The following is a 10,064-nucleotide window of genomic DNA, read 5'->3' on the forward strand; positions in this document are numbered from 1 at the left end:
TCAATTGGGTTGTCTTTTTTGATTCATAGAAGTTTTACAAGTGTCTGATTTGTTGACTAACCAGAAATTAGCTTTGTATTTTCTAAGAATATCATGTTGGATACAATTCTTTGGGATTTTATGTTTCAAATATCTTTTCCTTGGGTATAGTTTTTCTTATCACTCTTTCTGATGTATAATAGAATAAAAGAAGTTCATAATTTTAATGTAGTCAAATATATTATCTTTTTTTCCTGGAATTTGTTTAAAAATCATTCTTTATCCAGAAAACATAGAGCTATTCTCTTTTTTTTTCTAGAAAGCATTCAAGGTATTGTTTTTAACATTAAAATTTTCAATCTATATAAAAATTATATGCATATGTACACATAGAAAGTTATATACACACATTTTACTGAGGTTCAATTTGTGTATAATAAAATATACCCACTTAAAGTATACAGTTTTTGTTTTGACAAATGTGTATACTTGTAACCACTACCACAATCAATATGTAAAATATTTGCATCACCTCAAAAAGTTTCCTTTGCATTCAATTTCTCCCAGTTCACCTGGCTCCAACCAACCACTGGATCTGTTGAATAACCAGAAATTAGTTTTGCATTTTCTAAGAATTTCATATAAATAGAAGTTTATGGTATGTATTATTTTGCATCTGACAATTCATTCAGCATAATGTAATTGAAATTTACCCATGTTGTTGTATGTAGCGGTAGTTATTTTCTTTTATATCCTATTTGCCAAATCCCATTTCATTCCATTATGTGGAATCCACAATCTATGTATCCATTTACCTGTTAATAGACTGTTTCCAATTCTTTTGACTATTGTGTAAAAAGTTGCCATGAACATTGTATTCAAGTTGTTGTATGGACATATGACTATGTTTCTTGGGAAAATATCTAGGAATGGAAAGTTAATGTTTAGTGTTATAAAAACTATCAAAATATTTCAAAAGTATGTATGCTATTTTTGTATTCCTACCAGTCATATGTTCTAGTCATGTTCTAGTTTTTTCACATTCTTACTCACACTTGATGTTGTCAGATTTATTAATTTTAAGTGTTTGAATGTGTGTGAAGTAATATCTCATGGTTTTGTTTGCATGAAATTGATTTCTGAGATATATGGAGGAGATTCAATTTGATTCTTTTTTCCATATGACCACCCAATTGTCTCAGCACCATTTATGTGTATAATGCACAATTTCTTCATCAGTATGCAATGATAGTTCTATCATACCGTGAGATGATACTAAAACTATTTAAAAACTGCTATGAAAATGAGCAGTCTGCTTTTTTTAGAGCTTAGAGTACAATGTTAATGTTTAACATGCATAGTTAACTATGCTTTACATTAATCAATATTTTAATAAACTTCCCTTAGAAATTGGAATGTGTGTTAGTAAGGTTATCACTCATTCAACCCTAACTTACTCTCTTTTTGTTCAGTATCTTATTCTATTTTCTCTTTTAAAAAATTCTTAGCCATGCATTTTAAAATGTAATTTAAAAAAAAATACTTTATCTATAATTTTCAGGGATCTGTACTCTATCTGGTTAACAATATTGCTCGCAGTCAAGGTCCTCTTTATTTTACTTTTAAGGTTTGTTCCTCTGAGTAAAAGAGAAGTATATACCCAAGGAAAGCAATATGAAAAATATACAAAAGCATAAAGGTGAAAATTAAGTATCTCCTATAATCTTACCTCCCAGACAGAACCATAATCTACATTTTTTGTATCAATTTATCAAAATTATACAGGTAAATGTTAAAGAAATAAAATAATTTGGAATAATTCAGTGTCTAATTAGTCTTTAGCACTTTCTTTTTCTCAATCATATTCTTTAGTATATCCTTTAACATTGCTTAAGTATAGTTTGTTCTAGAACTATTATTAAGACTTTTGTGAGCCCGGGCTCAGTGGCTCAGCATGTAATCCCGTGCTTTGGGAGGCTGAGGTGAGTGGATTGGCTGAGCCCGCAGGTTCGAGATCCACCTGGGCAACTTGGCGAGACCACATCCCTACAATAAATAAAAAAATTAACCGGGCGTGGTAGCACATGCCTGTAGTTCCACCTACTTGGAAGGCTGAGGTGGAAGGATTGCCAGAGCCCAGCAGGTCGAGGCTGCAGTGGCCGGGAGCGGCCACTGCACTCCAGTCTGGGCAAAGGAGTGAGACTTCAACTCAAAAAAAAAAAAGAAAGAGAGACTTTTGTGTTTGACTACTGTTAAGTTATAAAGTTAAAACCTAATAAAAATTATTTACATTATTGTGATTGTATATTTGAAAATGTTTATATAAAATTATTTTAATGCATAAAAACAATAATAAAATAGATGTAGCTATAGTCCCAATTAAAAATATGTTTTAAAATACATCATGGTTGCAATATTATTTGAGCTGAGAACCATACTTGGTCTATTTCTGAGTGAAGGATGTTTACTTGTGCTAATGTTTAGCTTTATATCCCAATTTTTATAGAAACCCTATACTGAAGTAAATAGTGTAAATTGATTTAATCTATTTTTATGTTTCTATGACAAAATTTGTATTTTCATTTCCAAAATAGAAGCTTCAAATTTACTTTCTAATATTTAAATTCTCTAGTTAAGAGTAGAGACAAGAAGATTTAAAATGTCTAATCTCCTAGGGTTTAAAAATACAAGCAATTATTGTGTATGCTGGATTTATTACCTTTGTAGATTAAAATCAATGGAATTTTGCAATTAATGACAAAATTTCATATAATGGTCTTATGGTATTAATAGTGTTAGTAAGCCATCTGTAGCAGTTTTCAATTCGAAACATAATTGCATAGAGTAGTTTATGTTTTCCAAGGAAACATCTCTAGACAAACTATGCCTCATTTTACTCCTATTTTAAGCTTATCCCCTGACTGAATTTGAGATCTATGAGTTACTCTCCTTTGGAGATTTGGGCATTTGCAGAAGTATGGGGAAAATAAAATAATTTGATAAGTTGTATACTGTTCAAGGATGGCAGTTTCTTCCTATACCAATATTAGTGTTTTATTGGTTTTTTTAAAAATGTGTCTATGTGGGTGAGTGGGACAGGGGAAAGGCAGAAATAACATTCTCTCCTTCCATTCGGGTGTGCAAGTTTATTATTTGGACTTAAGAATGCATTACCCATCTAGAAATCAGTTGGGTGAAGTAGAATCTTCACAGATGTTATCTCTCCTAACACGTGGATGTGTGCCTTAGAATGAAACCCAAACACCATTTTGTATTCTCTCGGATGAACTTCAGGTGCACGAATTCAGCGATTCTTACTCAGTTTAAATCATAGTTTAAATGTTAGTCCCTCCACATCTCATACTGAAATCTGATCTCCAGTGTTGGAGGCGAGGCCTGGTGGGAGGTGTTTGCGTCTTGGGAGTGGATCCCTCATGAATGACTTGGTGCCATCCTCAAAGTAATGAGTGTGTTTTCGCTCTATTAGTTCAAGTGAGAGCTGTTAAAAAAAAAGCTGAGCACCTCCCCCATCTTCCTCTTGTTCCCTTCTCTCATCATATGGTCTCTGCACACGCAAGCTCCCCTTTGCCTTCCACCAGGAGTGGAAGCAGCCTGAGGCCCCCACCAGAGGCAGATGCTGGTTCCATGCTTCTTGCACAGCCTGCAGAGCTGCAAGCAAAATAAACCTTTTTCTTTATAAATTACGCAGTCTCAGGTATTTTTATACAGCAATGCAAAACAAAGACACTTACCATTGCTTATGTTTCATCTTCTTTCAAAGTGTTTTCTTCCTTTGTCATCAATTTTTGCAATGATTCCACTCTATCTATAAACACTCTCTTCATTGAGTTAACATACATTTTTACAATCTCATGTTCATATGTTTATTTATTTAAGTATATGTCCTTAACAACATACTGTCATTTTTGTGTGTTTTTAGTTGACATAAATGGTGTTATGCTATAAAAAACACTTCTGATTTTTTTTCTCAACATTAAAAATATTTTATTTATTAGCCGGCCTTGGTGGCTCAGCCTGTAATCCCGCGCCTTTGGGAGGCTGAGGTGAGTGGATTGGCTGAGCCCGTGGGTTCGAGACCCGCCTGGGCAGCGAGACCTCGTCTCTACAATAAATCAAAAAATCAGCCGGGCGTGGTAGCGCATGCCTGTAATTCCGGCTACCGGGAAGGCTGAGGCGGCAGGATCGCCGGAGCCCAGCAGGTCGAGGCAGCGGTGGCCGGGAGCGGCCACTGCACTCCAGTCTGGGTGACAGAGTGAGACTCCAACTCAAAACAAACAAACAAACAAACAAACACCACCACTATACTGATGAGGAGATTGAACATCATATGCTTATGCGCCATTTAAGGTTTTCCTTTTTGTAAATTGCCTTTTCATAGCCTTGCTCATTTTACTTATGGGTTTCCAGTTTTTTCTGGATGGTTTATAGGAGTTCCCTGTATATCATTTTAACTATTCCCTTGACTATCTTAAATATTGTGAATGTCTTCCTTCAGTGTTACATTTTGTTTATGACATGCTTCATTGAGCAGGAATCTTTCATGAAATATGGTTGCATTGAAACAATTTTTTCTCTTTTTGGTATGTATTTCGTCTATTTTTAAAAATGATTTCCTTATCTACTCCCAAGTTCTCAAATATATTCTCTTTTAATGTATTTCTCTATGTACTGTCTTTTTCACATTATATGGAGAATCAATTCCCTAATGCATCCCATTCCTACTGATTTATGTTATCTCTGTATTACAAAGATGCTCTGCTCTTTTCTACTGGTCTAATTGTTTATTCTTGCACTAATTATTATCTATTTATTGGTCTATCTATCCATCCATAATTGATCTTTAAATATTTGACTTTATAACATCTGTTACAGCCAGTCATTCTTATTTTTCTGTCCTACTTATTTATTATCCTCTGTTCTTCCATAAAAATGGTGGGAAGAACCTATCAAATTTCATTCAATATCACTCAATTTCTTTGTTTGAATGGCATGAAATTAATAGAGTAGTTTGGGCAAAAATTAATATTTAACTATTTGTTTCATCCTTGAGCATAGTATAGCTTTCTACTCAGTTTTTAAAATTTTAGAGTTAATTTTTCCTTCAAATGTATATTTGTTTTAGGGTGATTTCTAGATATTTATTTGATAGATACTTTGCTGTGGCAGTGACTAGTACCTTGCTTTTTATTATATAGTTTGTTTAGTTGTTATGGGCAAAGACATATCTATAAAATTTTGTTACTATTTTACAAGCATTTCTCAACTTTTATAAACAAAAAAAGTAAAATAATTTTGTTGTCTTGGGTTTTCTATGAAATAGGTAATATGCTAAAACTTAAAATTTCATCTTCTTTAAAATCTTCTAACTTCCTTGTCTTATGGCATTAGTCAAGACTTCTATGTGGTATTGGGGAGTGGCAGTGTTTCTGATGTAACACTGATTATGGATTTGCTGTGGAATTTTGGGTAGACATTTATCCAAGTCCTCTTTTGTTTCTGAGTTTCTTCTTTTTTAACTTTAAAATTTTTTCTATTTTAAAATTGTGGGGTACATTTCAGGGTTAGGTATACAAATTTTCACTGTGCAGATACCCTTGTTGATGAGGTGTGCCCCCCCCTTCCCCAGGCAGATTTCCATTACTGTCAATCCCACCTGCCAGCCCTCCCTCCCCCCGCAGTTTTCCACTACTGTCAATCCTTTTCTTATAGTATTACAGTAGTTGTTCAAGGTCCACTTATGAGTGAGAACATGTGATACTCAGTTCTTTATGTCTGTGAAAGATCACTCAGCATTAAAGACTTTAATTCCATACAGGTTGCTGCAAAGTTCATGATTTTTTTCATCTTTATGGCTGCGTAATATTCCATCATGTATATGTACCACATTTTTAAAAATCCAGGTCTCTGTGATAAACATATGTGTGCAGGTGTCTTTTTTATAGATTTGAGTTCTTCCAGGTATATTCCCAGTAGGAGGATTGTGGGGTCATATGGAAGGTCGATTTTTAGAACTTTTAGGAATTGCCACACTGCTTTCCACAGAGGCTATACTAGTTTGCACTTCTACCAACAGTGTAGAAGTGTTCCCCTTTCACCACATCCTCTCCAGCATCTGTTATTTTTTGAGTTATTGATGATGGCCATTCTGACAGAGGTAGGTGGTATTTCAGTATAGTTTTCATTTGCATCTCCTTGATGACTAGTGAAGCTAAACATTTTTTCATGTATCTGTTGGCTGCTCATATGTCTTCTTTTGAGAACTGTCTATTCATATCTTTTGCCCACTTTGTAATGGGGCTGTTTGTTTTTTTCTTTTCAGCACATTTGAGTTCCTTGTAGATCCTAGATGTTAGGCTTTTGTCAGACATGGAACTGGCAAATATTTTTTCCCAGTCTGTGTGTTGTCTCCCTGCTCTCTTGATGGTTTTTTTGGCTTGGCAGAAGCTTGTCAGTTTGGTGAGGTCCTACTTGTTTATCTTACCTCTTATGGCATGGGAACTTTGGGTTTTGATCAGGAATTGGTTGTCACTTCCAATTTCCATAAGAGTGGCTCCTGCATTTTCTAAGGTTCTTATAGTTTGAGGTTTTACATTTAGGTCTCTAATTCATTTAGAGTTGATTTTTTGTGTATGGGGATAGGTGGGGGTCCTGTTTCAATCTTCTGCATGGGGTCAGCCAGTTTTCCCAGCACCATTTACTGTGTAGGTTCTTGTCTCCTCAGTGGTTGGTGGTGGAGGTTTTGTCAAAGATGAGTTGGTTGAAAAATTGAAGTTTTGCTTCTGGAATCTCAATTCTATTCCATTGGTCTATATGCCTGTTCTTGTACCAATATCAGGCTGTTTTGATTATTGTAGTTTTACAATAAAGTTTAAAGTCTGGGAGTGTGATACCTCCTGCCTTTTTTTTTCTTCTGAGGATTGTTTTGGCTATTCTTGGTCATTTATATTTCCATAAGAATTCCTGTATTGTTGCTTTTAGCTCTGGGAAGAATGTTACTGGTAATTTGATGGGTATTGTGTTAAATCTGTAGATTGCCTTAGGTAGAATGGACATCTTAACAATGTTGATTCTTCCAATCCATGAGCATGGAATATTTTTCCACTTGTTTGTGTCATCTTTGATTTCTTTGAGCAGTGTTTTGTAATTTTCATTGTAAAATTCTTTCACATCTCCAGTTAGGAAAATGCCAAGGTATTTCATTTTTTTGGTGGCTATTGTGAATGGAATTGAGCTTTTTATTTGGGTTTTTGTTTGTTTATTATTGGTGTATAGAAATGTGATTGTCTTTTGCACATTTATTTTATACCCTGAGACTTTGCCAAAGTCCTTTATTAGTGCAAGGAGATTTTTGACAGATTCTCCTGGGTTTTCAAGGTATAGAATCATGTCATCTGCAATGAGAGATAACTTGACTTCCTCTTTTCCTATTTGGATACCCCTAATTGCCTTCTCTTCTCTGATTGCTGTAGCCAGGACTTCCAAAACTATGTTGAACAGGAGGGGTGAGAGTGGGCATCTTTGTCTTGATCCAGTTTTCAGGGGAAATGATTCCAGTTTCTGTCTGTTTAGCAGTATGCTGGCTGTGGGTTTCTTGTAGATGGCTCTTACTATTTTGAGGTATGTTCCATCTATGCCTAGATGCTCTAGGGTGTTTACCAAGAAGGGGTACTGGATTTTATCAAAAGCTTTTCCCGTGGCTAATGATATAATCATGTGGTTTTTGTCTGTACATCTGTTGGTGTTTTCTCAGTGTCTGAACCCCCAGGGGTCTGTGTGAGATCCATATTCTTCTTTTGTTTTTTCTTCATTTGTGCAGATTGTCCTTCCCTCTCCCCCCTCCCCCTTTGATTCTGTTGTTTAGGGATGGTGGGGTTGCTTTTACTTCTGTTTGCTCAATCTCCTATTCATCTTTATGTGAATCCTCTAGCTTTGTTCAATTCTAAGACTGAACTGTGGGTTGGGGGCTATACTTTTTTGCAGTTTTGAGATTTAATTGAGGGGGAAGCTGTGATTCAAAATCTATCTGCAGTTCTTAGTATCCACTGACAGGTGTATGGGTACCCTGGAACCCCCTTCCTACTGCCTTGCAATCTGTCCTTGTAAGTTTGTTCCCTGAAAGTAAAATGAGTTAAGAAAAAGGAAAAGTATGGAACAGGGAAGGAGGGGGGTAAAAAGCAAGGTGGATAGAGAGAAGAGTAAGAGGGATAGCAGACAAATGTACCAACTAACAAATGAAAAGAGACACAAAGAGAAGAGTAGAAAAAAAAAAACTAAAACTAAAACAGACAATCATACAAACACATAAGCCAACCAACCTCCCTATTGATATACAATTCCCCTACATAAACAGGAGTTCTAAATAAAAAAAGAGAATTCAGTAAAATAACAGAAACAAGGCAAGTACAAAAGTGTTATCAAAAACAGAAGAGAGAAAAGAGAGAAAAAAAGTAAAACATAAAACAAACAAAAATGAGCAAAACAAAGAATAAAAAATAAAAAAAAGTAAGAACAATGAATCAAGCTTGCTCTGAGATCATTCTTGTGAGCCCAGCATCCTTTCAGCTCTGATCTCTAGCTCTCATCACAGGCTGATAGGGTTGCTCACAGCTAGAGTCAGATGTCCCAGGCCTGCTGTGAAAGGATCAGATCTGGACTTAGTTGACTTGCTGCCTGCTAGGTCTACCTCAGATTCGACCTGTCTGTGTCTGATCTAGCATGGGTGAGGGGGTTCTGTCTCTCCCTGTTTGATCCGATTATCTTAGGTTCCAAACTGGAGGCTGGGCAGAACTGTGTGGAGCTGGGCAGGCTGATGCAGGTCTCTGCCTGGTCCTGGGACAGAGAAAATAGCTGCAGTGGGCACCTCTTTACCAGGCATGGGCCTCCTCCCTGGCCCTCCCCATCCTCTCTCTACACCGATCAGACTCCGGGCCTGATCTCTGGTCCCACCACTTCAGGGTGACCGGGTGCAGGAGAGAGAGCAGGGATTCTGCAGGTCGGGCGCCAAGGGCCCTGGTGGCTGTGCAGTGCGTGGGACCAGCTACAGCGGCTACCTTTTGCGGAGGTTGTGGCAGTGGTGGTGTGTGGAACCGACTGCAGCAGCCTTCTGCTGAAACATATAATCAGCTGTTGTGACTTGCTTCTGAGCAAGGGAGTTTTGATGATGGGGACCAGGGCCTACTGAACACGTTTTTTAGCAGCTGGGCAACAACAGATATCAGAAAACACCTGCCATTTATTTATAACCTAAGCAGCATTTCTATATACTATATACTCCTACCTCCCAGCATTCAAAGTGTTTGGTGCAGGTGCCAAAGTTGTGCATTTCCTGGGGCGAGTCAAATCATGGAATTATATGTATGATCCCCAAACAAAAAGTGTCAAAATGAGCCCCATGACCCCATCCAGAGTTTCTCAACCTGTGGTGGGACACTCCACCACCAAAATTTTACTTCTGCTTCAGCAATATGGCCTTGTCAAAGATACCTGCTCATACCTAAATGTGGAAGCTGTCTCAGGAGCCATAGCACACCTGTCCCTTGGGGAGCTCCCGGGTACAGCACAGTCTTTTGTATCCTCAGAAGAATGGAAGGAATGGTGGGAACAGGGCCGGGCTGATTAAATGGGAGCAGATTCCTTTGACAGCATCAAGAGGAAGCTTGACACTTACCTCCAGTAGGAACACTGTCATTTTCCTGGACACATCTACTTCACAGGCATTTGTTTCTGATACTTAGTATCTAGAGCTGGGTTAAGAAGTCTGTTTCAGTTGCTAGAGGCTTTCACTAAAACTTGCCAGATGAGGGGTTTTTGCAGAACAGGGAAAAACTGGGCAAAGGGTGTTAAGTAGCAGTTCTGTTATATGGATAGTGTTCTGCTCTCTAACCCTAGACTTATTTAGCTCATGATTCAGAAATTCTCAATTATGCTGACTGCCAACATACATGGAAAGGGAAAGTCAGTATTAAGCTGTTATGATGGCTATATCAGCTCTTAAAGCGTGCCAAGCTCCACACTGGTCTCTCCCTTGAGAACAGGACATGGCCCCTGTCTCTTGCTTGCTCGTT

The 10,064-nt window shown here is 37.2% G+C and overlaps 1 pseudogene; it reads left to right on the forward strand.

The window, feature by feature from the left end:
* Positions 1-9,676, forward strand: part of LOC103276200 — an 85,785-nt pseudogene extending 76,109 nt beyond the window's left edge.
* Positions 9,677-10,064: the final 388 nt, after the last annotated feature.

This window comes from Carlito syrichta, unplaced genomic scaffold (assembly GCF_000164805.1).
Source record: "Carlito syrichta isolate Samal-C Ts95f unplaced genomic scaffold, Tarsius_syrichta-2.0.1 Scaffold315958, whole genome shotgun sequence".
In the NCBI taxonomy this organism is placed as follows: Eukaryota; Metazoa; Chordata; class Mammalia; order Primates; family Tarsiidae; genus Carlito; species Carlito syrichta.